The sequence below is a fragment of the Cherax quadricarinatus genome, chromosome 13 (assembly GCF_038502225.1).
Source record: "Cherax quadricarinatus isolate ZL_2023a chromosome 13, ASM3850222v1, whole genome shotgun sequence".
Taxonomy (NCBI): Eukaryota; Metazoa; Arthropoda; class Malacostraca; order Decapoda; family Parastacidae; genus Cherax; species Cherax quadricarinatus.
Window position 1 is genome coordinate 12132414 of NC_091304.1, and position 27711 is coordinate 12160124.

A 27711-nucleotide genomic window follows, 5' to 3' on the forward strand; every position below is an offset into this window, starting at 1 on the left:
GCTGAAGAGGATCCCAGAAGGGGGTCTAAATATACAGATAAATTAATCTCTTGTTCCTGTCTCCATATGGCTGTTACTGATCAGTGCCAAGTGTTCATTACACTTGGCACTATTAACGCAGATATCAGACCACAAGGTAACATAAGTATCGCAAGAAAACGAGTTTTCCGTTTTCGTTACACTGTGCACGCTGAGTTCTAACCATTGTGCTCGCCAAGTGAAAGCAACTGCTCATGCGAGTTTGTCCAAGCTCATGGTGACCCAATGATGGTCCAGGTGGTGGTCCAGGTGGTGGTCCAGGTGGTGAACCACGTCTTCCGTCGTCACAGGGACAACTTTCCTACTTCAGCCTCAGGCATAATATTTCTCCGTTTTAATGTAAATTCTTATTTCTCCCACTAGACCTAGAGAGTAATTTGTGAAATTCATATTTTTACTGATCTCTTAAGAACATGTTAGTGCGCAGTTGCGTACGCACAAGCACATATTAACATGCACCTATGTAAAGAAGTCATGTACACATGCACATGATGGCATATTCGTACACAGGTATTTACATATGCACACATGTACAAGGGGGATTAACACATTTCATGCAAGCATATGTATATATGTACACCGGCATTCGCATACAAATATTAGAGTAAAAATGACTTGGGGGTTAGTATAACACCAAGCATATCACCGGAAATACATCTAAACCGTATAACGTCAGCAGCGTATGTAAGCTTCAGTAATCTCAGAACAGCATTCAGGAACTGGAATACTCATTCAAAATCTTATAAATGGCATATATCAGGACGCGGCCCCAGACTGGAGCCCAAGCCTAATGAAGCATGTGAAGAAGGCTGGAGAGATACAAAGGTTTACAACCAGCCTAGTAACATAACAGAGATGCACTAAGAGAAGAAATTGAAGGGATTAAACCTGACGACCATGGTGGAGTGAAAGACAAGGGGAGAGATAATTACAACATACAAAATTCTTAGAGGGGGTAAATAGAGTACACAAGAAAAAACTGTTTGAATTAAGAGGACTAGAAACAAGGGAACACAGGTGGAAGCTTAAAACAAATACGATCCACAGGGATGTAAGGAACTATTTCTTTAGCCGTAGGGTGGTTGAGAAATGGAATGATTGGATGAAGCGGCGGAGGCAAAATCAATACGCAGCTTCAAGAGTAGATATGATAAAGCTAGAGGCCAGAAATCAGTGATACCGATCAAAGTGGTCTAGAAGGCGGGGCCAGGAGACGAGTCTCGACCCCCACAAACTTAACTACGAGTACAACTCATCTGCATTTGCACACGTATACATTCATACATATACAAGCAAACATTCCAGTAAATATGTACAACACTTCTTACGACAAGATCAACGTGACAGCAGACAGGTAGACAAACAGAAACATCATCCGGAAAATCGGTGGTTAAGGAGATAAAGCTAATAATGACAATCATTATAACTAGGCTGATCAACATTAAGAATAAGTAAAAGTAGGAAGCGCGAAGAAAATGGATTTAAATGTAGAGGAAAGCAATATATGGAAGGAAAACGAGATTAGGAAGAGAAAACTTAAAGGCGGCTTCAAGTTCAGGTTCCTCCTCAGGTTCTGCCGTATAGGTAGGTTACTGTAGTTTATGTACATATACCAGTAAGACATACAATGTCAGATGCACGCCTGAGACCTGTCCTAATGAGTCAACACCTCAACTCCAGAATTTTGTTGAAGACAGTATGACGAAAAATCGCGATGAACCTGTGATATGCATGCCAGATTGAGAATCAGGAGCATCAGATTAGCGTTGAGGAGACTCCGGTGACTCACTCCACTCACCAACACAAACAACACTAGCTTTGTGATGCAAGTTTGCCAGCTAGGTGGTCCAAGCACAGAGATTTACTCACTGACTTTTTAAACTGTTTATACTGTTCAAAGCCATGGCAGAAATTCAGCAAATATCTTCAACACGAGACACTGCTCAGCCGAGGCTGGCGAGATTATAAAGGCCCTTAAATTTATACATTGCGATCAAACGTACAAAAACAGCAAATCAATTACTTTCTAATCAGACTCTAAACATGAGGATCCAGCCCACCAGTATAAGTATACTGTCTACAAAGAGAATCTAGCCCACCAGTATAAGTATACTGTCTACAAAGAGGATCTAGCCCACCAGTATAAGTATACTGTCTACAGAGGATCTAGCCCACCAGCATAAGTATACTGTCTACAAAGAGGATCTAGCCCACCAGTATAAGTATACTGTCTACAAAGAGGATCCAGCCCACCAGTATAAGTATACTGTCTACAAAGAGAATCTAGCCCACCAGTATAAGTATACTGTCTACAAAGAGAATCTAGCCCACCAGTATAAGTATACTGTCTACAAAGAGAATCTAGCCCACCAGTATAAGTATACTGTCTACAAAGAGGATCCAGTCCATCAGTATAAGTATACTGTCTACAAAGAGGATCCAGCCCACCAGTATAAGTATACTGTCTACAAAGAGAATCTAGCCCACCAGTATAAGTATACTGTCTACAAAGAGAATCTAGCCCACCAGTATAAGTATACTGTCTACAAAGAGAATCTAGCCCACCAGTATAAGTATACTGTCTACAAAGAGAATCTAGCCCACCAGTATAAGTATACTGTCTACAAAGAGAATCTAGCCCACCAGTATAAGTATACTGTCTACAAAGAGAATCTAGCCCACCAGTATAAGTATACTGTCTACAAAGAGGATCCAGTCCATCAGTATAAGTATACTGTCTACAAAGAGGATCCAGCCCACCAGTATAAGTATACTGTCTACAAAGAGAATCTAGCCCACCAGTATAAGTATACTGTCTACAAAGAGAATCTAGCCCACCAGTATAAGTATACTGTCTACAAAGAGAATCTAGCCCACCAGTATAAGTATACTGTCTACAAAGAGGATCCAGCCCACCAGTATAAGTATACTGTCTACAAAGAGAATCTAGCCCACCAGTATAAGTATACTGTCTACAAAGAGAATCTAGCCCACCAGTATAAGTATACTGTCTACAAAGAGGATCCAGCCCACCAGTATAAGTATACTGTCTACAAAGAGAATCTAGCCCACCAGTATAAGTATACTGTCTACAAAGAGGATCCAGTCCATCAGTATAAGTATACTGTGTACAAAGATAAATTACCATACTATTAGAGAACTCTTGCATAATTTCGAGAAAACATATCCCGATATGGGTGTATGACAAACACTCTCTGATTATTATTATTATTATTATTATTATTATTATTATTATAAAAAAGAAAGCATTCTCTGAAAACACTACTTTTCACTTGGAATTTCAAGAACGTGTTTGGCATGGTCAATCCATTGATATTCTCATTTCTGATCACCTGGAGATGGTTTTCTTTAGGCCATAAGCGTTAGAACTTCAATGCTATGTACAGATCTCTTTCAGGATGTAGAGCCCCAAAAAAATTTTTTTGGGTCAAAACAGACTAAATTCTAATGCAACAGAAATGGTATCAAATTATAACCGAGTGACTTCAGTCTGTACCGCATACATAAGGATCTTCATAGACTCCACAGTTTTCAGCGTAAAACAGTAACTTTACTGACCTAACTAGAGATTCTGGTGGACCGCTTGGATACGTCAACTCCTCTGACTAAAGCGTTGTTGTCATCACTGAGCATTCCAACAGATCGAGACGAAGAATCAACTTTTCACAACTTTGGCTCTAAAAGGAAAAAGTAGTCAGTCCTCCTCTATCAGTGGTCACAAACAGAAAGCACTGCTCATACAAGGATGATGTTGACAGCCAAGCATATGACATTACCAATCACCTTTTGGATCTCCAACACACGTAAATCTTTCATAGTATGTGACCTGCCTTCAAATCAGCATTGATTTCGGTAAAACTATTGTCGGGATTTTGAATGGAAATAAATGGATGGACGGTACAGAAGGCTTCCTTATTCTTGCATCATGTATCTCCACAAACAACCCAATCGGCAAATGTAATTCCAACAATAGGCCCTCGCTCTCTGGGAAATACACAAAGATAAAACATGTATGAGGAAGAGTGGGCTCCATCACTTGGTCTCTCTGGTCAAGGAACGACAGAGACGCTCACCCGAAGACAATTAAACATCGGAATCCAGAAGACAGTCGAAACTAGCAGTCAGAAAATGTCATTAAGAAAAAGAAAGACCAGAATGCAATAACTCTCCTGCAAAGGTGAATGTCCTATAACCAGATTGTCACCCTCCATGATTGCTGCAAGAACTGTGTCAAAGTTGTCGGAGGTGACGGTAACAGGCAGACTATGGGAACAGAGAGGCAATGCGAGTTCACAACTACTGTGTATGTGTACTAATCAGGCTGTTATTAACCTCTATTAATATTGTCTACCAGTGGAAAATGGTAAGCGCACTGCCACTAAGACGATAAAACAAGTTATGCACTTTATATCCTTTTGAATCAGGTTAATTGTGCAGCTGCACTGAACAATGCTGGTGCCTATGGTTTAGCATGGCACTGCGGCCTTTCACCACCACTACTTGCACTAAAAAATCTCTCTACACCAATCAAGTGCGTGTAAGCCACTTAATCGTTGCTAGCGTACCGAAAGGGGAAGCGCTTGTTCCACTCCATCTACTTCACCGTATCCCCGAGTCTCATACCCCAGCCTATTCCCCAACAGGTCATCCAGTCTCACACCAACTACCTTTTTTATGGATTTCCTCGAGCTCCGAAAAATAGCATGAAATTTTTAATATCTGTTATTCTCGGTTAGGTTTGGTTAAAGCGTGTTAACCTTTATTTCCATGCAATTGCCCGACAACGAAAATTAAAAAAAAAACAAAAAAAAAAAACGGACGTCTGGCAGAGCAGGGCATATCGTTCAATTTTGAGCTCGTATTTTCTCACATATGGTAAACAAAGTTGGAGGATGAGCTGCATGCCTCACACCCGACTCAATTCCACATTTATTTTTACAGGTTATGAGTAACACCATCAATAACATTAACAATACACCATCAAATAAGGAATAAAACGAACCAATACCGTGACTGGAACAATACACAAATAACTCGCACATAGCAGAAACCTATCACAATGTTTCGGTCAGACTTGGACCATTAACTAGTCACAGTGTTTAACTAGTTAATGGTCTAAGTCAAGCCGTGTATATACCATCAAAAATACGTACACCATTACTACTGTAAAACAGGAGATGCCACTGTCCTGGAGCGAGAAGTCACAAATGATCCTGCCAAGACAGCACCACACTGCAACACTGGCACTCAAGGGACCTGGCACTCAAGGGACCTGGCACTCAAGGGACCTGGCACTCAAGGGACCTGGCACTCAAGACGTTGATACTCTGGAGGTAACATCTGACTCGACACTTGATTATGAAGAACCATACCGTGAACCTTGCAAGCAAATCGTGCAATACTCTTGCAGATTTAAAAGCGCATCTTGCATATGTAGAGCAGCAGTGGCTGAAAAACTCAGAGACAGGTATACATTCATCATGAACATGCACCTACCTACCTCCCTCCCTCTCTCTCTCTCTCTCTCTCTCTCTCTCTCTCTCTCTCTCTCTCTCTATCTATCTTTGCACAGCAACTATCTATAAATTTCTGAATCCTGAAGAAAATAAAGAATACTGCAAAGCGCAAGAGAGCCTGATACGACCCCTTCATTGCAGCAGAGCCTTCAAAACCAGAATTTTTGCAGTCATCAGCACTGCGGAAATGACAGTGATTTTGCAGTGATTTCGGCACTGTAGAAATGCCAGAGATCTTGCACCCATGTGTTCTCAGAGGGCGAGAGAGAAAAGAGAGAGGGAGAAAAAGAGGGCGAGGGGGGAAAAGGAGGGCGAGGGGGGGAAAAGGAGGGCGAGGGGGGAAAAGTAGGGCGAGGGAGGAAAAAGAAAGCGAGGAAAAAGAGCGAGAGAGGAAAAAGAGAGTGAGAGGAAAAAGAGGGCGAGGGACGTAAAAGAGTTAGGGGGAAACGAGGGCGAGGGAGGGAAAAGAGAGGATGGTGGGCAGAGGGAGAAAGTTGGAGGAAATGGAAAATGAGAGGGGGGGAAGAAATGGAGAAGGGAAAGGGAGAGGGAGAGAAATGGGGAGAGGGAGAGAGAAAAAGAGTAAAAGGCTTCATTTCCTCAATTTCCTTCACGTGTCGACGAAGGACAAAAACCTAAAGAAACAAAATGGATGAATGCTGTGACACGAGAGAGAGAGAGAGAGAGAGAGAGAGAGAGAGAGAGAGAGAGAGAGAGAGAGAGAGAGAGAGAGAGAGAGAGAGAGAGAGAGAGAGAGAGAGAGAGAAATGAATAAATTTAGTCTGCAGCTCTCTGGTTACTTATTTCAAGTATGTCATGTCTGGTGTGGCTCCTCACGACTTTATAATACAGGTTAGCTTTCTCTACATCAAGTATTTCACTCACTCACCTCACACTCGGAGAATTCTTTTCAGTTCCTCTGTTTGAACTTCGTTTACAATACTGACACCTAGTTAGGCTTCCTCCTATTAGTCAATCAGTCCCTGTCTCTGAGTCTCCTAGCAGAACTGTGTCTCAGAGTATCTTGTATACACCAATTATATCTCCTGTGACCCACGTATGTGTGTATCTTTTATGTAGTAATAAGTGTAAACTCACATATGTCTCTCGATTACTACATACAAGATAATCAAGTATCGAACACAATATAAGACATGTACGTTCTCGCTTCTCAACGACTAGTTTTCCTTACACTTTCCTGAAGATAGACAAACACATTATATATGATATTATATATATATATATATATATATATATATATATATATATATATATATATATATATATATATATATATATATATATATATATATATATATATATATAAACTGGCCGTCTCCCACCGAGGTAGGGTGACCCAAAAAAGAAGGAACATTGTCACCATCACTCACTTGCCAGAGGGGTACCCACACTACAGTTGAAAACTACTAATATCCTCCCCACCCCTCTTCCAGAGTACAGGCACTGCACCTTCAGGACAAGTCCGGCTAACTGGTTTCCCCGAATCCCTTCATAAATGCTACTTTGCTTACACTCCAACTACACGTCAAATCATAAAAACCACTTGCCTCCACTCACTCATAATACACACACGCTTGGTGGATGAATCAGCCCCTCGCACACAAAACCCTCCTTTACCACCCCCCTCCCTCCAGCCTTCCCTACAATGACCCCCTACCCGACATTCCTTCCACAACAGATTTATAGGCCCTCCAAGTCATCCTATTTTGTTTCATTCTCCCTAAATGTCCGAACTACCTCAACAACCCCCTCCTCAGCTCTCTGGATAATACTTTTAGTAATCCCGCACTTCCTCCTATTCTCCAAACTACAAATTCTCTGCATAATATTCACACCACACATTGCCCTCTAAAACATCTTCATTTCCTTCATCATCGTCGCTACAACATTTACAACCCATGATTCGCACCCATATAAGAGCACCAGTATACTCTAATATATTCCCATTTTGCTTCCATGGATTACGTTGTCTCTACAACTGCCTCAATGCAAAACTCACCTTTTTCCCCCTCGTCAATTCTATAGTTCACCTCGTCCTTCATAGACCCCATCTTCTGACAAGTCAACTCCCAAATATCTAAACACATTCACTTCCTCCATACTCCCTCCCTCCATACTGATATCCAATCTTTCATTACCTCCTTCAGCGTTTCATTCCCCTCCCTTCCCTCACACCAGCTCCTCGTCCCCCTAACACCACCACCACCACCTTCCCTCACATCAGCTCCTCCTTCCCTCACACCAGCTCCTCGTCCCCCTAACACCACCACCACCTTCCCTCACATCAGCTCCTCCTTCCCTCACATCAGTTCCCCTCCTTCCCTCACACCAGCTCCTCCTTCCCTCACACCAGCTAATCCTTCCCCTCACACCAGCTAATCCTTCCCTCACACCAGCTAATCCTTCCCTCACACCAGCTAATCCTCCCCCTCACACCAGCTCCTCCTTCCCCTGACACCAGTTCCTCCTTCCCCTCACACCAGCTAATCCTTCCCTCACACCAGCTAATCCTTCCCTCACACCAGCTAATCCTCCCCCTCACACCAGCTCCTCCTTCCCCTAACACCAGCTCCTCCTTCCCCTCACACCACCACCACCTTCCCTCACACCAGCTCCTCCTCCCTCTCCTCAGTGTTACTAATAACCGGAGGTCGTAATCGGTATTGTTGAGCCGCACTTGTAGTCATTACGAGACCAAGAAAATGTTATTAATTACCCTGGAATGACCTGCAGTTTGTTCTTTAACAACTGCAATCTAGATATACCAATCTTAACTCTATAAAGCCACAGTAAGACCTCACAGTATATACGTCTTTTTGTGCTTACTACTTGATCCTAGCAAGACCCCAAAATATATAATAATTAACTGTATATTTGTAAAGTGCAGAGTTAAATTTCAATCCATATATATAATTCTTCCCTTTAGCAAGACGAAAGACCAGCATATATGACTCACGAAATCGTGACGACATGACTGCAAACGAAGCATACCACGGGTGGGGTTAGAACTCGCGGTAAGAGTCATAAAACTCCAGACAGGTTAGCCACTGGGCCAGCTAGCTACAATAAGATTCATCCAACTAGGTATATTTAAGGTATATTTATAGGTATATGAATCTTATTGTAGCCAGCTGGCCCAGTGGCTAACACGTCGGTCTAGAGTTTTATAGTTCTGATCGCGGGTTCTATCCCCACCCGTGGTATGGCTTAACCAACATACATATACATATATACTATATATATATATATATATATATATATATATATATATATATATATATATATATATATATATATATATATATATAATGTCGTGCCGAAAGGGTAAAACTTGCTATTTTGGCTTAAATAGCAACGCTCTTCTTGCCGAAAAAGGCAAGTGAAAATTTTTGTATGCAAAAATTTCGTAAAAAACCATTCTGAACCTAACAAAAAATATATATTTCACTGTCTGTGTTTATTATTAAATTATTGTAAACTTATCTAAACATATTTAGTTGGATTAGACTAAATCAAACTGCACTTGTTATAATAAGGTTAGGTAAGTTTTCTAAGGTTCTTTTGGTAAAAAATTATTAATATTTACATTAACATGAATGAAAAAATATACATCTTTAAACATATAAGAGAAAATTTTAGAAAATACTTAATTTTAAGTGAGTTCCTGCTAATTGACCAATGTTACCTATTCGGCACGACATTATACATATATATATACATATATATATATATATATATATATATATATATATATATATATATATATATATATATATATATATATATATATATATATATATATATATATATATATATACATATATATATATATATATATATATATATATATATATATATATATATATATATATATATATAGTAATAAGATCATGTGAAAAATCACGAAAGCGTTTGAAAGTTCTCTACAATTTCCCAGAGGTTGTTTTACATATATATATATATATATATATATATATATATATATATATATATATATATATATATATATATATATATATATATATATATATATATATATATATTATATATATATATATACACACACACGAGTTCCAGTAATAAAGACTAGATTAAGCTCTCAATTTGTATATACTAGTCTTTTCTTTTTAAAACAAAAGTAAAACTTAAAAATTTCCTTGACTCAAATAGAAATAAGTGGTTGTTAACACAGCCTAACACGACACATCTTCACTAGCCACTATTGTGGTATTTTCTGTTAAATAAACTATTTGAGATGTCTGACCAGATGATGATAATTCCCCGGACACCAGAGAGAGAGAATAATCTCACGGCAAATGATATCCTTTCTTGAATGCAGCTTTGTGGCCGTCAATGTGACCTCTGCTCTTAAACTTCTACACTACGTGGCACCAGTAACTGGATGAATCCTAGTTGCACTGGACATTGCAGGTGCCATCGACCGTGTGACACCAGGGACTCCTGTTCTTGTGCTTCACCTTAGCGACTACCTTCAAGGCAGAATAGTTCTCAAGGAAGCAGACACTACTAAGTCGGTGCCAGCGTTCCACAAGGAATTTTAGTTGGTCTGTTGTTATGGATTGTCTACTTCAGTGTCCTACTTCACCTCATCCCAAATCCCTGTGACTGTAAATGACTATTCTAACATTTACTAATGAAAGATGGGAAATGCTAGCTGCTCTCAGGTCCATTAATCACCAGCTTACAACTAAATCAACCCAAAGAAAACGATGAGAGGTTATATTTGCTTGAGAAAATAAAATGACGCTCTCTAGACAGCATAATGTTAATAACTGAACTTCGGTACGAACGAATGGAAGTGAAGTAAGTCTCCAATATTTCTATGAATAATCACGTGGTAAATCGTGCAAGCAAGACAGCGAAGAAGTTAGCAAGACTAAAGTGCATTTCGTACGGTACTTACTCGAAAGGAAAATCTATATAAAAAAAAATGTACGAGAAACACGAGCACTTTCACCTTCAGTTTACGCCACTTTCTTGGCTTGCCTGCCCAGTATGCCTATGTCCCATCTAGGACTTTTAGGCAGACTAGAACGCAGAATAGGCAACTTACCCCTCTAGATGTGGTTTGAATGGATCTGTCAACAGAGCCTCCAACACTGGAGAGATGTGGATGGTCTTACTGTTATTTACAAGGCTAATGTTATCTAGGTACCACACTCGGCTCCACGTCGGACAGCGAGACGACAGCTTCTACACCACAAGACGGGCAACAAACAGCAACTACACCCTGGATGTAAACTTCAAGAATATCACTTCATCTCAGGACATTCACTCCACTAATTACTCGACGTCGGAACATATTCTCAACAAATATTAAAGTCGACTGACCCAAAATTAACTCTAACTTCATCCTGGTCATATCTGGATGTTTCGTAATATTAATGATTTAATAAGGAATGCTAGGGAAGATTTTTAAATGAAACGAGATAGGTAGCAGCTCCTACTTTGTAAATGAAGGAATGAACTTTTAGCCTAACCCTGTGTGTTAGTTACCATTCTGTCCTAGGCACATGTTGATTAGACACTAGGCCTGCTGTACATGCGCGCGCGCGTGTGTGTGTGTGTGTGTGTGTGTGTGTGTGTGTGTGTGTGTGTGTGTGTGTGTGTGTGTGTGTGTGTACTCACCTAGTTACTCACCTAGTTGAGGTTGCAGGGGTCGAGTCCAAGCTCCTGGCCCCGCCTCTTCACTGGTCGCTACTAGGTCACTCTCCCTGAACCATGAGCTTTATCGTACCTCTGCTTAAAGCTATGTATGGATCCTGCCTCCACTACATCGCTTCCCAAACTATTCCACTTCCTGACTACTCTGTGGCTGAAGAAATACTTCCTAACATCCCTTTGATTCATCTGTGTCTTCAACTTCCAACTGTGTCCCCGTGTTGCTGTGTCCAGTCTCTGGAACATCCTGTCTTTGTCCACCTTGTCAATTCCTCTCAGTATTTTGTAAGTCGTTATCATGTCCCCCCTATCTCTCCTGTCCTCCAGTGTCGTGAGGTTGATTTCCCTTAACCTCTCCTCGTAGGACATACCTCTTAGCTCTGGGACTAGTCTTGTTGCAAACCTTTGCACTTTCTCTAGTTTCTTTACATGCTTGGCTAGGTGTGGGTTCCAAACTGGTGCCGCATACTCTAATATGGGCCTAACGTACACGGTGTACAGGGTCCTGAACGATTCCTTATTAAGATGTCGGAATGCTGTTCTGAGGTTTGCCAGGCGCCCATATGCTGCGGCAGTTATTTGGTTGATGTGCGCTTCAGGAGATGTGCCTGGTGTTATACTCGCCCCAAGATCTTTTTCCTTGAGAGAGGTTTGTAGTCTCTGGCTCCCTAGACTGTACTCCGTCTGCGGTCTTCTTTGCCCTTCCCCAATCCTCATGACTTTGCACTTGGTGGGATTGAACTCCAGGAGCCAGTTGCTGGACCAGGTCTGCAGCCTGTCCAGATCCCTTTGTAGTTCTGCCTGGTCTTCGATCGAATGAACTCTTCTCATCAGCTTCACGTCATCTGCAAACAGGGACACCTCGGAGTTTATTCCTTCCGTCATGTCGTTCACAAATACCAGAAACAGCACTGGTCCTAGGACTGACCCCTGTGGGACCCCGCTGGTCACAGGTGCCCACTCTGACACCTCGCCACGTACCATGACTCGCTGCTGTCTTCCTGACAAGTATTCCCTGATCCATTGCAGTGCCTTCCCTGTTATCCCTGCCTAGTCCTCCAGTTTTTGCACTAATCTCTTGTGTGGTACTGTGTCAAAAGCCTTCTTGCAGTCCAAGAAAATGCAATCCACCCACCCCTCTCTCTCTTGTCTTACTGCTGTCACCATGTCATAGAACTCCAGTAGGTTTGTGACACAGGATTTCCCATCTCTGAAACCATGTTGGCTGCTGGTGATGAGATCATTCCTTTCTAGATGTTCCACCATTCTTCTCCTGACAATCTTTTCCATGATTTTGCATACTATACATGTCAGTGACACTGGTCTGTAGTTTAGTGCTTCATGTCTCTCTCCTTTTTTAAAGATTGGGACCACATTTGCTGTCTTCCATGCCTCAGGCAATCTCCCTGTTTCGATAGATGTATTGAATATTGTTGTTAGGGGTACACGCAGCGCCTCTGCTCCCTCTCTCAGGACCCATGGAGAGATGTTATCTGGCCCCATTGCCTTTGAGGTATCTAGCTCACTCAGAAGCCTCTTCACTTCTTCCTCGGTTGTGTGTACTGTGTCCAGCACATGGTGGTGTACCCCACCTCTCCGTCTTTCTGGAGCCCCTTCTGTCTCCTCTGTGAACACTTCTTTGAATCTCTTGTTGAGTTCCTCACATACTTCACGGTCATTTCTTGTTGTCTCTCCTCCTTCCTTCCTTAGCCTGATTACCTGGTCCTTGACAGTTGTTTTCCTCCTGATGTGGCTGTATAACAGCTTCGGGTCAGATTTGGCTTTTGCTACTATGTTGTTTTCATATTGACGTTGGGCCTCCCTTCTTATCTGTGCATATTCGTTTCTGGCTCTACGACTGCTCTCCTTATTCTCCTGGGTCCTTTGCCTTCTATATTTCTTCCATTCCCTAGCACACTTGGTTTTTGCCTCCTTGCATCTTTGGGTGAACCATGGGCTCATCCTGGCTTTTTCATTATTCCTGTTACCCTTGGGTACAAACCTCTCCTCAGCCTCCTTGCACATTGTTGCTATATATTTCATCATCTCATTAACTGGCTTCCCTGCCAGTTCTCTGTCCCACTGAACCTCATTCAGGAAGTTCCTCATTCCTGCGTAGTCCCCTTTCCTGTAATTTGGTTTCATTCGTCCTGGCCTTCCTGCTTCCCCCTCCACTTGTAGCTCTACTGTGTATTCGAAGCTCAAAACTACATGATCGCTGGCCCCAAGGGGTCTTTCATATGTGATGTCCTCAATATCTGCACTACTCAAGGTGAATACTAAGTCCAGTCTTGCTGGTTCATCCTCTCCTCTCTCTCTTGTAGTGTCCCTTACGTGTTGGTACATGAAGTTTTCCAGTACCACCTCCATCATCTTACCCCTCCATGTATCTTGGCCCCCATGTGGCTCCAAGTTGTCCCATTCGATCTCCTTGTGGTTAAAGTCGCCCATGATCAGGAGCTTTGCCCTGCATGCATGAGCTCTTCTGGCCACTGCAGCCAGTGTGTCAACCATCGCTCTATTGCTCTCGTCATACTCTTGCCTTGGCCTCCTGCTGTTCTGTGGTGGGTTATACATCACTGCAATTATCACCTTGGGACCACCAGAGTGAAGCGTTCCCGCTATGTAATCACTTTCTTCTCCGCTGTCTCCTCTCTCCAGCTCATCAAAATTCCATCGGTGTTTGATCAGCAATGCCACTCCTCCACCCCCCCTGTTCCTTCTGTCTTTTCTCAGGATCTGGTATCCCACTGGAAAGATGGCATCTGTAAATCATACCTGTAAGCTTGGTTTCTGTGATCGCTATGATGTCTGGTGATGCCTCTTTGACTCTTTCGTGCCACTCCTCCCACTTGTTTGTTATTCCATCAGCGTTTGTGTACCATACCTTCAGTTTCCTTTCCAACACTGTGGTTTGGGGGGCCTGTGGGGGTGGGAGACCTGGTAGCATTCTGTGGGATTCTATGGTTGGGGGTTGGGTGGAAGCTGTGGGTATGGATTGTATTGTGTGTTGGGATGGTGTGATAGGTTGTGGGGTTCTGAGGATAGTTGTGTGTATGCTTGCCCTTGCTGCTCTGTTCTGCTCTGACTGACCTCTGCTGGTTCCATCCTGTGTGTGTGTGTGTGTGTGTGTGTGTGTGTGTGTGTGTGTGTGTGTGTGTGTGTGTGTGTGTGTGTTTGTGTGTGTGTGTACTCACCTAGTTGAGGTTGCAGGGATCGAGTCCAAGCTCCTGGCCCCGCCTCTTCACTGGTCGCTACTAGGTCACTCTCCCTGAACCATGAGCTTTATCGTACCTCTGCTTAAAGCTATGTATAAATCCTGCCTCCACTACATCGCTTCCCAAACTATTCTACTTCCTGACTACTCTGTGGCTGAAGAAATACTTCCTAACATCCCTTTGATTCATCTGTGTCTCCAACTTCCAACTGTGTCCCCTTGTTGCTGTGTCCAATCTCTGGAACATCCTGTGGGTGTGTGTGTGTGTGTGTGTGTGTGTGTGTGTGTGTGTGTGTGTGTGTGTGTGTGTGTGTGTGTGTGTGTGTGTGTGTGTGTGTGTGTGAGGCAGAGAGGCAGAGAGAGAGAGGCAGAGAGAGAGGCAGATAGAGAGGCAGAGAGAGAGGCAGAGAGGCAGAGAGAGAGAGAGAGAGAGAGAGACAGAGAGAGAGAGAGAGAGAGAGAGAGAGAGAGAGAGAGAGAGAGAGAAAGAGAGAGAGGCAAAGAGACAGAGAAAGGGCAGAGTGTGAACCTCCCCAGTATAATCCACTAAGAGCAAACCTTTAGCCTTAATTTTTTTTCTTAAATACTAGTGAAGGTGAAAACTCCATCAGGGTGCAGCCCGGCAGCGCCGCGATGATGACATCCTCCTCACAATTCGCTCAAGAGCAACCGTATCACAAAAAATGTTAACAAGTAGAGAGATTTAGCCGCTTAATTGGCCAACCGGCGGAGAGTGCGTGAACATATTGTGGAAGTCCAAAAAAAAGGTAATTTTACACTCTACAAAAAAAAAAAATATTGTTTCCGCATTTTTTCTGGCTACACACTCAAAAATTACATTAAGGCACACAAACACACACGGTGTATATTTCGATTTAAATTCAAGAAAGCTTTCGAGAGAGTTCCTGAAGAGAGTAAACAGGAAACTGCAAAACAGCTATTAAAGTGAATGAGAAGTCTGCTGTTTGAAAGGAAAATACAAACAGTGAGTCGAGGAAAAATGTCTTAGACAGGGCTAGACAAAGAGTGAGTGCCACGGGAACTGATCTTCTCTAGCTAATTGACCAATTTTACCTATTCGGCACGACACACACACTATAAATATATATATATATATATATATATATATATATATATATATATATATATATATATATATATATATATATATATATATATATATATATATTTTTTTTTTTTTTTTTTTTTTTCAACAAGTCGGCCGTCTCCCACCGAGGCAGGGTGACCCAAAAAAGAAAGAAAATCCCCAAAAAGAAAATACTTTCATCATCATTCAACACTTTCACCACACTCGCACATTATCACTGTTTTTGCAGAGGTGCTCAGAATACAACAGTCTAGAAGCATACACATATAAAGATACACAACATATCCCTCCAAACTGCCAATATCCCAAACCCCTCCTTTAAAGTGCAGGCATTGTACTTCCCATTTCCAGGACTCAAGTCCGACTATATGAAAATAACCGGTTTCCCTGAATCCCTTCACTAAATATTACCCTGCTCACACTCCAACAGATCGTCAGGTCCCAAGTACCATTCGTCTCCATTCACTCCTATCTAACACGCTCACGCACGCTTGCTGGAAGTCCAAGCCCCTTACCCACAAAACCTCCTTTACCCCCTCTCTCCAACCCTTTCGAGGACGACCCCTACCCCGCCTTCCTTCCCCTATAGATTTATATGCTTTCCATGTCATTTTACTTTGATCCATTCTCTCTAAATGACCAAACCACCTCAACAACCCCTCTTCTGCCCTCTGACTAATACTTTTATTAACTCCACACCTTCTCCTAATTTCCACACTCCGAATTTTCTGCATAATATTTACACATCACATTGCCCTTAAACAGGACATCTCCACTGCCTCCAACCGTCTCCTCGCTGCTGCATTTACCACCCAAGCTTCACACCCATATAAGAGTGTTGGTACTACTATACTTTCATACATTCCCTTCTTTGCCTCCATAGATAACGTTTTTTGACTCCACATATACCTCAACGCACCACTCACCTTTTTTCCCTCATCAATTCTATGATTAACCTCATCCTTCATAAATCCATCCGCCGACACGTCAACTCCCAAGTATCTGAAAACATTCACTTCTTCCATACTCCTCCTCCCCAATTTGATATCCAATTTTTCTTTATCTAAATCATTTGACACCCTCATCACCTTACTCTTTTCTATGTTCACTTTCAACTTTCTACCTTTACACACATTCCCAAACTCATCCACTAACCTTTGCAATTTTTCTTTAGAATCTCCCATAAGCACAGTATCATCAGCAAAAAGTAACTGTGTCAATTCCCATTTTGAATTTGATTCCCCATAATTTAATCCCACCCCTCTCCCAAACACCCTAGCATTTACTTCCTTAACAACCCCATCTATAAATATATTAAACAACCATGGTGACATTACACATCCCTGTCTAAGACCTACTTTTACCGGGAAATAGTCTCCCTCTCTTCTACACACCCTAACCTGAGCCTCACTATCTTCATAAAAACTCTTTACAGCATTTAATAACTTACCACCTATTCCATATACTTGCAACATCTGCCACATTGTTCCTCTATCCACTCTATCATATGCCTTTTCTAAATCCATAAATGCAATAAAAACTTCCCTACCTTTATCTAAATACTGTTCACATATATGCTTCAATGTAAACACTTGATCTACACATCCCCTACCCACTCTGAAACCTCCTTGCTCATCCGCAATCCTACATTCTGTCTTACCTCTAATTCTTTCAATTATAACCCTACCGTACACTTTTCCTGGTATACTCAGTAAGCTTATTCCTCTATAATTTTTACAGTCTCTTTTGTCCCCTTTCCCTTTATATAAAGGGACTATACATGCTCTCCGCCAATCCCTAGGTACCTTCCCCTCTTTCATACATTTATTGAACAAAAGTACCAACCACTCCAACACTATATCCCCCCCTGCTTTTAACATTTCTGTCATGATCCCATCAGTACCAGCTGCTTTACCCCCTTTCATTTTACGTAATGCCTCACGTACCTCCCCCACACTTACATTCTGCTCTTCTTCACTCCTAAAAGATGGTATACCTCCCTGACCAGTGCATGAAATTACTGCCTCTGTTTCTTCCTTAACATTTAAAAGTTCCTCAAAATATTCTCGCCATCTACCTAATACCTCCATCTCCCCATCTACTAACTCCCCTACTCTGTTTTTAACTGACAAATCCATATTTTCCCTTGGCTTTCTTAACTTGTTTAACTCACTCCAAAATTTTTTCTTATTTTCATTAAAATTTCTTGACAGTGCCTCTCCCACTCTATCATCTGCTCTCCTTTTGCACTCTCTCACCACTCTCTTTACCTTTCTTTTACTCTCCATATATTCTGCTCTTCTTATAACACTTCTGCTTTGTAAAAACCTCTCATAAGCTACCTTTTTCTCTTTTATCACACCCTTTACTTCATCATTCCACCAATCACTCCTCTTTCCTCCTGCACCCACCCTCCTATAACCACAAACTTCTGCCCCACATTCTAATACTGCATTTTTAAAACTATTCCAACCCTCTTCAACCCCCCCATTACTCATCTTTGCACTATCCCACCTTTCTGCCAATAGTCGCTTATATCTCGCCCGAACTTCCTCCTCCCTTAGTTTATACACTTTCACCTCCCTCTTACTTGTTGTTGCCACCTTCCTCTTTTCCCATCTACCTCTTACTCTAACTGTAGCTACAACTAAATAATATATATATATATATATATATATATATATAATATATATATATATATATATATATATATATATATATATATTATATATATATATTATATATATATATATATATATATATATATATATATATATATATATATATATATATATATATATATATTATATATATATATATATATATATTATATATATATATATATATATATATATATATATATATATATATATATATATATATATATATATATATATATATATATATATATATATATATATATATATATATATATATATATATATATATATATATATATATATATATATATATATATATGCATGCAATAAGATCACAGTAAACAGGTGATTTCAGAATAAGCAAAACAACCACTGTGAAAGAATAGAGAAATTCCAAGCGCTTTCGTGACTACTCACATTATCAAGGAACAATGGAAGTAATGCATCAAAGGAAGGCATATAAAGGGTCTAGCCAACGCCTCACTATCACATTCCACAACAAAGCAACACCTGACGCGCTACTCATAGGAAAGGGAACGCTGCAGCAGGCCTGCTGGCCCAAATAGACAGGTCCTTCACACAACCCACCAACAAACTATTCTACCCAAGAATTAAGCATTTTAAAATTTATTATTTGTCCAATGTATTATTAAATTCTTCCCAAATTCTATTAATTATAAATGGATCTAATTTATATAAACCAAAGGAAATATTCGTATTATTGTCAAAACTGCTTTTTATGAAACAAGATTCAATTATATTCCTGTCGACCATGGACTTGCTTGATACTACTTTCTCAACTTTTTGAAAATCAACTGGATGGTTAAAATCTCTCACATGAATAAACAGAGCATTGGAATCTTGTCCAGTTCTAATGCTATATTTATGTTGTTTTAATCTTAGTTCGAGATTTTTACCAGTTTGACCGTAATAAACTTTATCACAAATTTTACAAGGAATCTTATAGACACATCCGTCAGCATTTTGGGGGGAATTCTTTATCAAAAGTTTTTTTTACTGTATCAAGAGTTTTAAATACAACTTTGATATTAAAAGTCTTAAGATGAGAAGGCACATCAACTAAGTTTTCATGGTAAGGGAGAACCAACATATTTTTAGTTGAATAAGGCTAGTTGTCCCTTTTTGGATTGTAAAAAGTATTTCTAGCAATTTTAAAAGATTTATTAATTACGTTTCTTGGGTATTTCAAATCTTTACCTATTTCACAAATTTTGGATATTTCCTCATCTATGAACTCTGGACTACAAATACGTAAAGCTCTCAAAAACATTGATGAGAAAACAGACAGTTTAACTCTATCTTGATGTGAAGAATAATAGTGGATATAGGAACAGTTATTTGTAGGTTTTCTGTAAATTTTAAATTTGAATTCATTATTACCCTTAATAATTAAAACATCTAGAAAAGGCAATGAGTTATTTTCTTCAAACTCAACAGTAAAGTTTATAAAATGGGCTAAGCTATTTAATTTGCCAAGGAAATGGTGTATATCTACATTCTTGGGCATAAGACACAAAATATCATCAACATATCTGAACCATTTAGCTCTATTAGGGAGGATTGTGTTAAGCAACCTTGTTTCAAAAAAATCCATGTATAGGTTACTAAGAACAGGTGAAAGAGGATTTCCCATTGCCATATCAAACTTCTGAGTGTAAAAGTTATTATTAAATATAAATTTTGCATCAACAATGCAAAGTTTAATAAGTTTAATGATAGTAGGAACTGGCAATGGTAAATCGTAATTAACGAGTTCTTCATTTAAACTTAATATATCATCAACAGGAACTTTCGTAAACAAGGAAGTAACATCAAAACTAACCATGTTAAAATTTAACATTAAAGTTAGAAATTTTGCCAACAATAGGGCTCAAAATGTCAACAAGCCATCTGGATAATTTATATGAAACTGATCCTATGGAGCTAATAATTGGTATGACTGGATTCCCTGTCAAGAAAAAAATTCAAGCATAAAGAAAATTCCTTTATGCTTGAATGTAAAAAAAAAAAAAAATTTAGTACTCTATGGTGAAATCCCCGAAGTTTTACCAACATTAAATTAACAGTTGGTGAAACTCTACGCATATCCCTACCCACGTTTTATTACCAAACTTAACGACACACATTCGCCGGTGTAATATAAACCTTGAATCAACGTAGCTGGTATATCCTACTATATATTTACTATACGACTGAGCCTTTTCACCACGACAACTGTATACTTTATGGACCCTTGTTTACGACGTCCGAACTTTTTGATTACGACTAAACCCTTCAAAATGAAATCTGTTTTTTTCTTTAGAGGAGCAGGAGTGAGATGGCTCAAGATATTTTCTTCATGGGAACATGGGGTGCATCAAGAAGTTGTCTTCTTAACGAGAGTAGGTGTGAGGTGGATCAAGAAGTTATCTTCTTAACAAGAGCAAGCACAAGGTGAGTCAAGAAGTTGTCTTCTTGCCTCAAGTTGTTTTATGTCCAGAGTTTTGTAATGAAAAGAAAAATTGGGAAACCCCAGAGAGCAAGACAAGAAGGTAAGTAATGAAGTTAATTTGCGAGAGGCAAGGAAAATGATAACTATGTTACACACACACACACACACACACACACACACACACACACACACACACACACACACACACACACACACACACACACACACACACACACACACACGCGCGCACACACACACACACACACACACACACACACACACACACACACACGCACGCACACGCACGCACGCACACACACACACACACACACACACACACACACACACACACTGACTTTCACCAAACATTCCAGAAAGCTTCACTAGTAGGTCTGCATGTGCTGATATACAGCACTCCCTTACTTAATTCATACTGAGTGTGTGTGTGTGTGTGTGTGTGTGTGTGTGTGTGTGTGTGTGTGTGTGTGTGTGTTTATCTGTCTCAGTCTTTCTCTCGTGTCTCTCTTTCTCGTTCGTTATCTCTCTCTCTCTCTCTCTCTCTCTCTCTCTCTCTCTCTATCTATCTATCTATCTCTTTCTTACCCTGCCTGTATGCGTGTGTACGCGCGGGTGCAGGCGTGCGTGAAGGGCTGGGGCAGGTGAGAAGTGGGAGCTTTTGTGTTGTTGATGGAGGTAGGGAGGGAGCATAGAGGAGCGTGGCGTTGATCCCTCCTCGTCACCGCCGCTCCCACCAGTCTGATTGGCACTGCCTGATGGCTATTGCAAGTGAGAAGACCAGCTGACTGTGGAGTCTCTCTCGAGCCACACACTGCAGACACTCATGAATGGCACCACCAGAGAGAGAGGTTTCACACCTTCAGAAACCCACCAGAGGATTCTCTGTTGTAAAAGCTCCCTGGCGGACGAGTCTTGCACGACTTGTCACTCTGACAAGTTCTCAATACCAGTGTCAATACCTCGGGATTTTGACACCGGGCGCTAAGAGTGGAGGGGTGCTAGCTGCCCTGGCCAGGTCGAGGTAGTCTCTGCTCCCACGTCGAAAGTCGGCGGTTCAAACTTCCAGGGTTTATGTGACTCACGAAATCGTAATGACTTGCATTTGTGGTCACAGTGGTGCCTATGCTAACCTTCCTATGGTGTAGAAATATACCTAGTTGGATGAATCTTATTGTGGTTAGCTGGCCCAGTGGCTAACGCGACGGTCTGGAGTTCTGAGAATCTCTGATCGCGGGTTCTAACCCCGCCCGTGGTATGGCTTTTTTCCAGGGTTTCACACCCAGAGAGTGAAGCGTGGGGACCTTTACCGGATCTGATACTATTATATACCATCAATTATATTTACTAGTATGTATGATCCCTGGGGGTTTAGTGCTCCCCCTATCAATAATAATAATAATAATAATAATAATAATAAAAACATCAGCAACATATGGTAGAGTAACAAACAATATCGACTCGAAAAATACGTCATAGATACGTCACACAGAATTTCTCTACGTTATTTAGGCTAGGTTAGGTTTCGTTAGGTTACACTGTCTTCTATCAAACAAAAAATAATTTACTTCACACCACAACGTCAATAAATTAAATATAAGATCAAGGCGATGAAAAATACTGACGAGCTAACAGAAAACAGATCCACCGACAACACTCAGAAAATCCTAAGTCGCATAATCACTGTTTAAAACTATTAAACAGTCACCCATCTGACAGCATTAGCAACAGTGACATACTGCCTGTTACTGACTGCTGCCAGACAGTGATACAAGCCGACACGTGGTGATATAAAAAAAACTTTTGTTAGGAAAACCATAATTATCTGCATCTGACAAAGTAAACAGGAGTCGAAATATTGTAAGGGGGTTTTTCCTCTTTGAAAGGTTGCTTCTCTATCCTCCAACATCCCACAGCTCCCTCTTAGATCACTGAGGCACCGCCAGTCATCATGGAACTCTACTGGTGCACTGAGTCAAGGTGGTTCATGAGGTCAGTGAAGTATACCTAGTCTGCCTTGACGAGGTCAGCGAGGTATCCCTAGTGTTAAGGTAGGTTATGCGGGTATGCCACATACCTGTGAGTAGTTGCAAGTCTTCCTACGCCCGCAGCCCGGCCTGTGGCCAGGATCCTCTGTTGCTTGTTTGCTCAACCTGGCTGTTGATTCTCATATCCACAACAACCTGGTTGATCAGAGGTGGTAATCAGCACCGATAATGCAGCTAAGTATTGCTAGATGTATGCATATGCATATGTATATATATATATATATATATATATATATATATATATATATATATATATATATATATATATATATATATATATATATATATATCTTCTTTCAACGTACCAGCCGTATCCCACTGAGGTGGGGTGGCCCAAAAGAAAAAAACTGAAGTTTCTCCTTTTAAATTTAGTAATATATACAGGAGAAGGGGTTACTAGCCCCTTGCTCCCGGCATTTTAGGCGCCTCTTACGACACACATGGCTTACAGAGGAAGAATTCTGTTCCACTTCCCCATGGAGATAAGAGGAAATAAACAAGAACAAGAATTAGAAAGAAAATAGAAGAAAACCCAGAGGGGTGTGTATATATATGCTTGTACATGTATGTGTAGTGTGACCTAAGTGTAAGTAGAAGTAGCAAGACTTACCTGTAATCTTGCATATTTATGAGACAGACAAAAGACACCAGCAATCCTACCATCATGTAAAACAATTACAGGCTTTCATTTTACACTCACTTGGCAGGACGGTAGTACCTCCCTGGGTGGTTGCTGTCTACCAACCTACTACCTACATATTATATATATATATATATATATATATATATATATATATATATATATATTCATATATTTATATATATATATATATATATATATACAAATCACCAGCACCCCCGGCCTTGACCTCAACACCACCAGCACTCAGAGATGGAGGATCGGTACACCATACAATACCCGTGATAACAAGCACTGCTGTAAGACATACACATTACACCACAACTTTTTATATACCCGACTTTATAAGCAGAGTGAAACATTTGAAACTGACCAAATACACTTATTCATATTTATGGTATGTCTGAGATCAGCTTGAGAACCCATCTGAGAACCAGTCTGAGGAAACGTCTGAAACCAGCCTGAGAACCAGTCCGAGACCAGCATGAGAACCAGTCCGAGACCAGTCTAAGAACCAACCTGAGACCTGGCCTTGGAGCTGATCCCAAAACCATAAAGAAATAGGTATGCAGGGGTGTGCCACTTTTGAGATACACAGGTATCAAAGTAACATTAACACATACCATGCCACAGCAGGCCAGGCCAGGCATAATACATCTTATTTTGAACTTTCTCCACAGTAAAAACAACAATGTGCTTTGTTATTCCAATTTCTGTAGTTTTTGTTCACTAATGGAACGTTTTCAAGGCACAATTCAGATTCGGGCTGAGTGAAGCCCAGCGAGACTCATACATACGTATAGTCTTAAAAATGTGAGATTTGTGAATATCAAGATATAGTGGCCAGGCTGCAGGTGCGTGTGTGAGTGCGTTACTGGTCCAGGGTGCAGGTGCGTGTGTGAGTGCGTTACTGGTCCAGGGTGCAGGTGCGTGTGTGAGTGCGTTACTGGTCCAGGGTGCAGGTGCGTGTGAGTGCGTTACTGGTCCAGGGTGCAGGCGTATGAGTGCGTTACTGGTCCAGGGTGCAGGCGTATGAGTGCGTTACTGGTCCACGGTGCAGGTGTGTGTATGAGTGCGTTACTGGTCCAGGGTGCAGATGTGTGCATGAGTGCGTTACTGGTTCAGGGTGCAGGTGTGAGTGAGTTACTGGTCCAGGGTGCAGGTGTGTGTATGAGTGGGTTACTGGTCCAGGGTGCAGGTGTGTGTATGAGTGCGTTACTGGTCCAGGGTGCAGGTGTATGAGTGCGTTACTGGTCCAGGGTGCAGGTGTATGAGTGCGTTACTGGTCCAGGGTGCAGGTGTATGAGTGCGTTACTGGTCCAGGGTGCAGGTACGTGTGTGAGTGCATCACTGGTCCAGGGTGCAGGTGTGCGTATGAGTGCGTTACTGGTCCAGGGTGCAGGCGAGTGTATGAATGCGTTACTGGTCCAGGGTGCAGGTGTGTGTATGAGTTACTGGTCCAGGGTGCAGGTGTGTGTATGAGTGCGTTACTGGTCCAGGGGGCAGGTGTGTGTATGAGTTACTGGTCCAGGGTGCAGGTGTGTGTATGAGTGCGTTACTGGTCCAGGGTGCAGGTGCGTGAGTGCGTTACTGGTCCAGGGTGCAGGTGTGTGTATGAGTTACTGGTCCAGGGTGCAGGTGTGTGTATGAGTGCGTTACTGGTCCAGGGTGCAGGTGTGTGTATGAGTTACTGGTCCAGGGTGCAGGTGTGTGTATGAGTGCGTTACTGGTCCAGGGTGCAGGTGCGTGAGTGCGTTACTGGTCCAGGGTGCAGGTGTGTGTATGAGTGCGTTACTAGTCCAGGGTACAGGTGTGTGTATGAGTTACTGGTCCAGGGTGCAGGTGTGTGTATGAGTGCGTTACTGGTCCAGGGGGCAGGTGTGTGTATGAGTGCGTTACTGGTCCAGGGTGCAGGTGTGTGTATGAGTTACTGGTCCAGGGTGCAGGTGTGTGTATGAGTGCGTTACTGGTCCAGGGGGCAGGTGTGTGTATGAGTTACTGGTCCAGGGTGCAGGTGTGTGTATGAGTGCGTTACTGGTCCAGGGTGCAGGTGCGTGAGTGCGTTACTGGTCCAGGGTGCAGGTGTGTGTATGAGTGCGTTACTAGTCCAGGGTACAGGTGTGTGTATGAGTTACTGGTCCAGGGTGCAGGTGTGTGTATGAGTGCGTTACTGGTCCAGGGGGCAGGTGTGTGTATGAGTGCGTTACTGGTCCAGGGTGCAGGTGTGTGTATAAGTGCGTTACTGGTACAGGGTGCAGGTGCGTGTATGAGTGCGTTACTGGTCCAGGGGGAAGGTGTATGAGTGCGTTACTGGTTCAGGGTGCAGGTGTATGAGTGCGTTACTGGTCCAGATGGCAGGTGCGTGTATGAGTGCGTTACTGGTCCAGGGGGAAAGTGTATGAGTGCGTTACTGGTCCAGGGTGCAGGTGCGTGTATGAGTGCGTTACTGGTCCAGGGTGCAGGTGTATGAGTGCGTTACTGGTCCAGGGTGCAGGTGTGTGTATGAGTGAGTTACTGGTCCAGGGTGCAGGTGTGTGTATGAGTGAGTTACTGGTCCAGGGTGCAGGTGTGTGTATGAGTGAGTTACTGGTCCAGGGTGCAGGTGTGTGTATGAGTGCGTTACTGGTCCAGGGTGCAGGTGTGTGAGTGCGTTACTGGTCCAGAGTGCAGGTGTGTATGAGTGCGTTACTGGTCCAAGGTGAAGGTGTACAAGTGCGTTGCTGGTCCAGGGTGCAGGTGCGTGTACGAGTGTGTTACTGGTCCAGTGTGCAGGTGTGTGTATGAGTGCGTTATTGGTCCAGGGTGCAGGTGTATATATGCGTTACTGGTCCAGAGTGCAGGTGTGTGTATGAGTGCGTTACTGGTCCAGAGTGCAGGTGTATGAGTGCGTAACTGGTCCAGGGTGCAGGTGTGTGAGTGCGTTACTGGTCCAGGGTGCAGGTGCGTGTATGAGTGCGTTACTGGTCCAGGGTGAAGGTGCGTGTAAGAGTGCGTTACTGGTCCAGGGTGCAGGTGTGTGTATGAGTGTGTTACTGGTCTAGGGTACAGATGCGTGTGTGTCTGTATGTGTGTGTGTACTCACCTAGTTGAGGTTGCAGGGGTCGAGTCCAAGCTCCTGGCCCCGCCTCTTCACTGGTCGCTACTAGGTCACTCTCCCTGAACCATGAGCTTTATCGTACCTCTGCTTAAAGCTATGTATGGATCCTGCCTCCACTACATCGCTTCCCAAACTATTCCACTTCCTGACTACTCTGTGGCTGAAGAAATACTTCCTAACATCCCTTTGATTCATCTGTGTCTTCAGCTTCCAACTGTGTCCCCGTGTTGCTGTGTCCAGTCTCTGGAACATCCTGTCTTTGTCCACCTTGTCAATTCCTCTCAGTATTTTGTAAGTCGTTATCATGTCCCCCCTATCTCTCCTGTCCTCCAGTGTCGTCAGGTTGATTTCCCTTAACCTCTCCTCATAGGACATACCTCTTAACCCTGGGACTAGTCTTGTTGCAAACCTTTGCACTTTCTCTAGTTTCTTTACATGCTTGGCTAGGTGTGGGTTCCAAACTGGTGCCGCATACTCTAATATGGGCCTAACGTACACGGTGTACAGGGTCCTGAACGACTCCTTATTAAGATGTCGGAATGCTGTTCTGAGGTTTGCTAGGCGCCCATATGCTGCGGCAGTTATTTGGTTGATGTGCGCTTCAGGAGATGTGCCTGGTGTTATACTCGCCCCAAGATCTTTTTCCTTGAGAGAGGTTTGTAGTCTCTGGCTCCCTAGACTGTACTCCGTCTGCGGTATTCTTTGCCCTTCCCCAATCTTCATGACTTTGCACTTGGTGGGGTTGAACTCCAGGAGCCAATTGCTGGACCAGGTCTGCAGCCTGTCCAGATCCCTTTTGTAGTTCTGCCTGGTCTTCGATCGAATGAATTCTTCTCATCAACTTCACGTCATCTGCAAACAGGGACACTTCGGAGTCTATTCCTTCCGCCTTGTCGTTCACAAATACCAGAAACAGCACTGGTCATAGGACTGACCCCTGTGGGACCCCGCTGGTCACAGGTGCCCACTCTGACACCTCGCCACGTACAATGACTCGCTGCTGTCTTCCTGACAAGTATTCCCTGATCCATTGCAGTGCCTTCCCTGTTATCCCTACTTGGTCCTCCAGTTTTTGCACTAATCTCTTGTGTGGAACTGTGTCAAACGCCTTCTTGCAGTCCAAGAAAATGCAATCCACCCACCCCTCTCTCTCTTGTCTTACTGCTGTCACCATGTCATAAAACTCCAGTAGGTT

The 27711-nt window shown here is 42.2% G+C and overlaps 1 protein-coding gene across 8 annotated transcripts in view; it reads right to left on the reverse strand.

Moving 5' to 3' along the window:
- LOC128688654 (probable sodium/potassium/calcium exchanger CG1090) overlaps window positions 1-27711 on the reverse strand; it is a 272867-nt gene that overhangs the window by 153617 nt on the left and 91539 nt on the right. The window contains exon 2 of one of the 8 annotated variants that reach the window (XM_070084512.1): window positions 22809-22914. The exons of the other annotated variants lie outside the window; for them this stretch is intronic. The gene's annotated coding sequence lies outside the window, so the exon portion shown is untranslated. The remainder of the gene's footprint in view (window positions 1-22808; window positions 22915-27711) is intronic. 8 annotated transcript variants of the gene reach the window in all.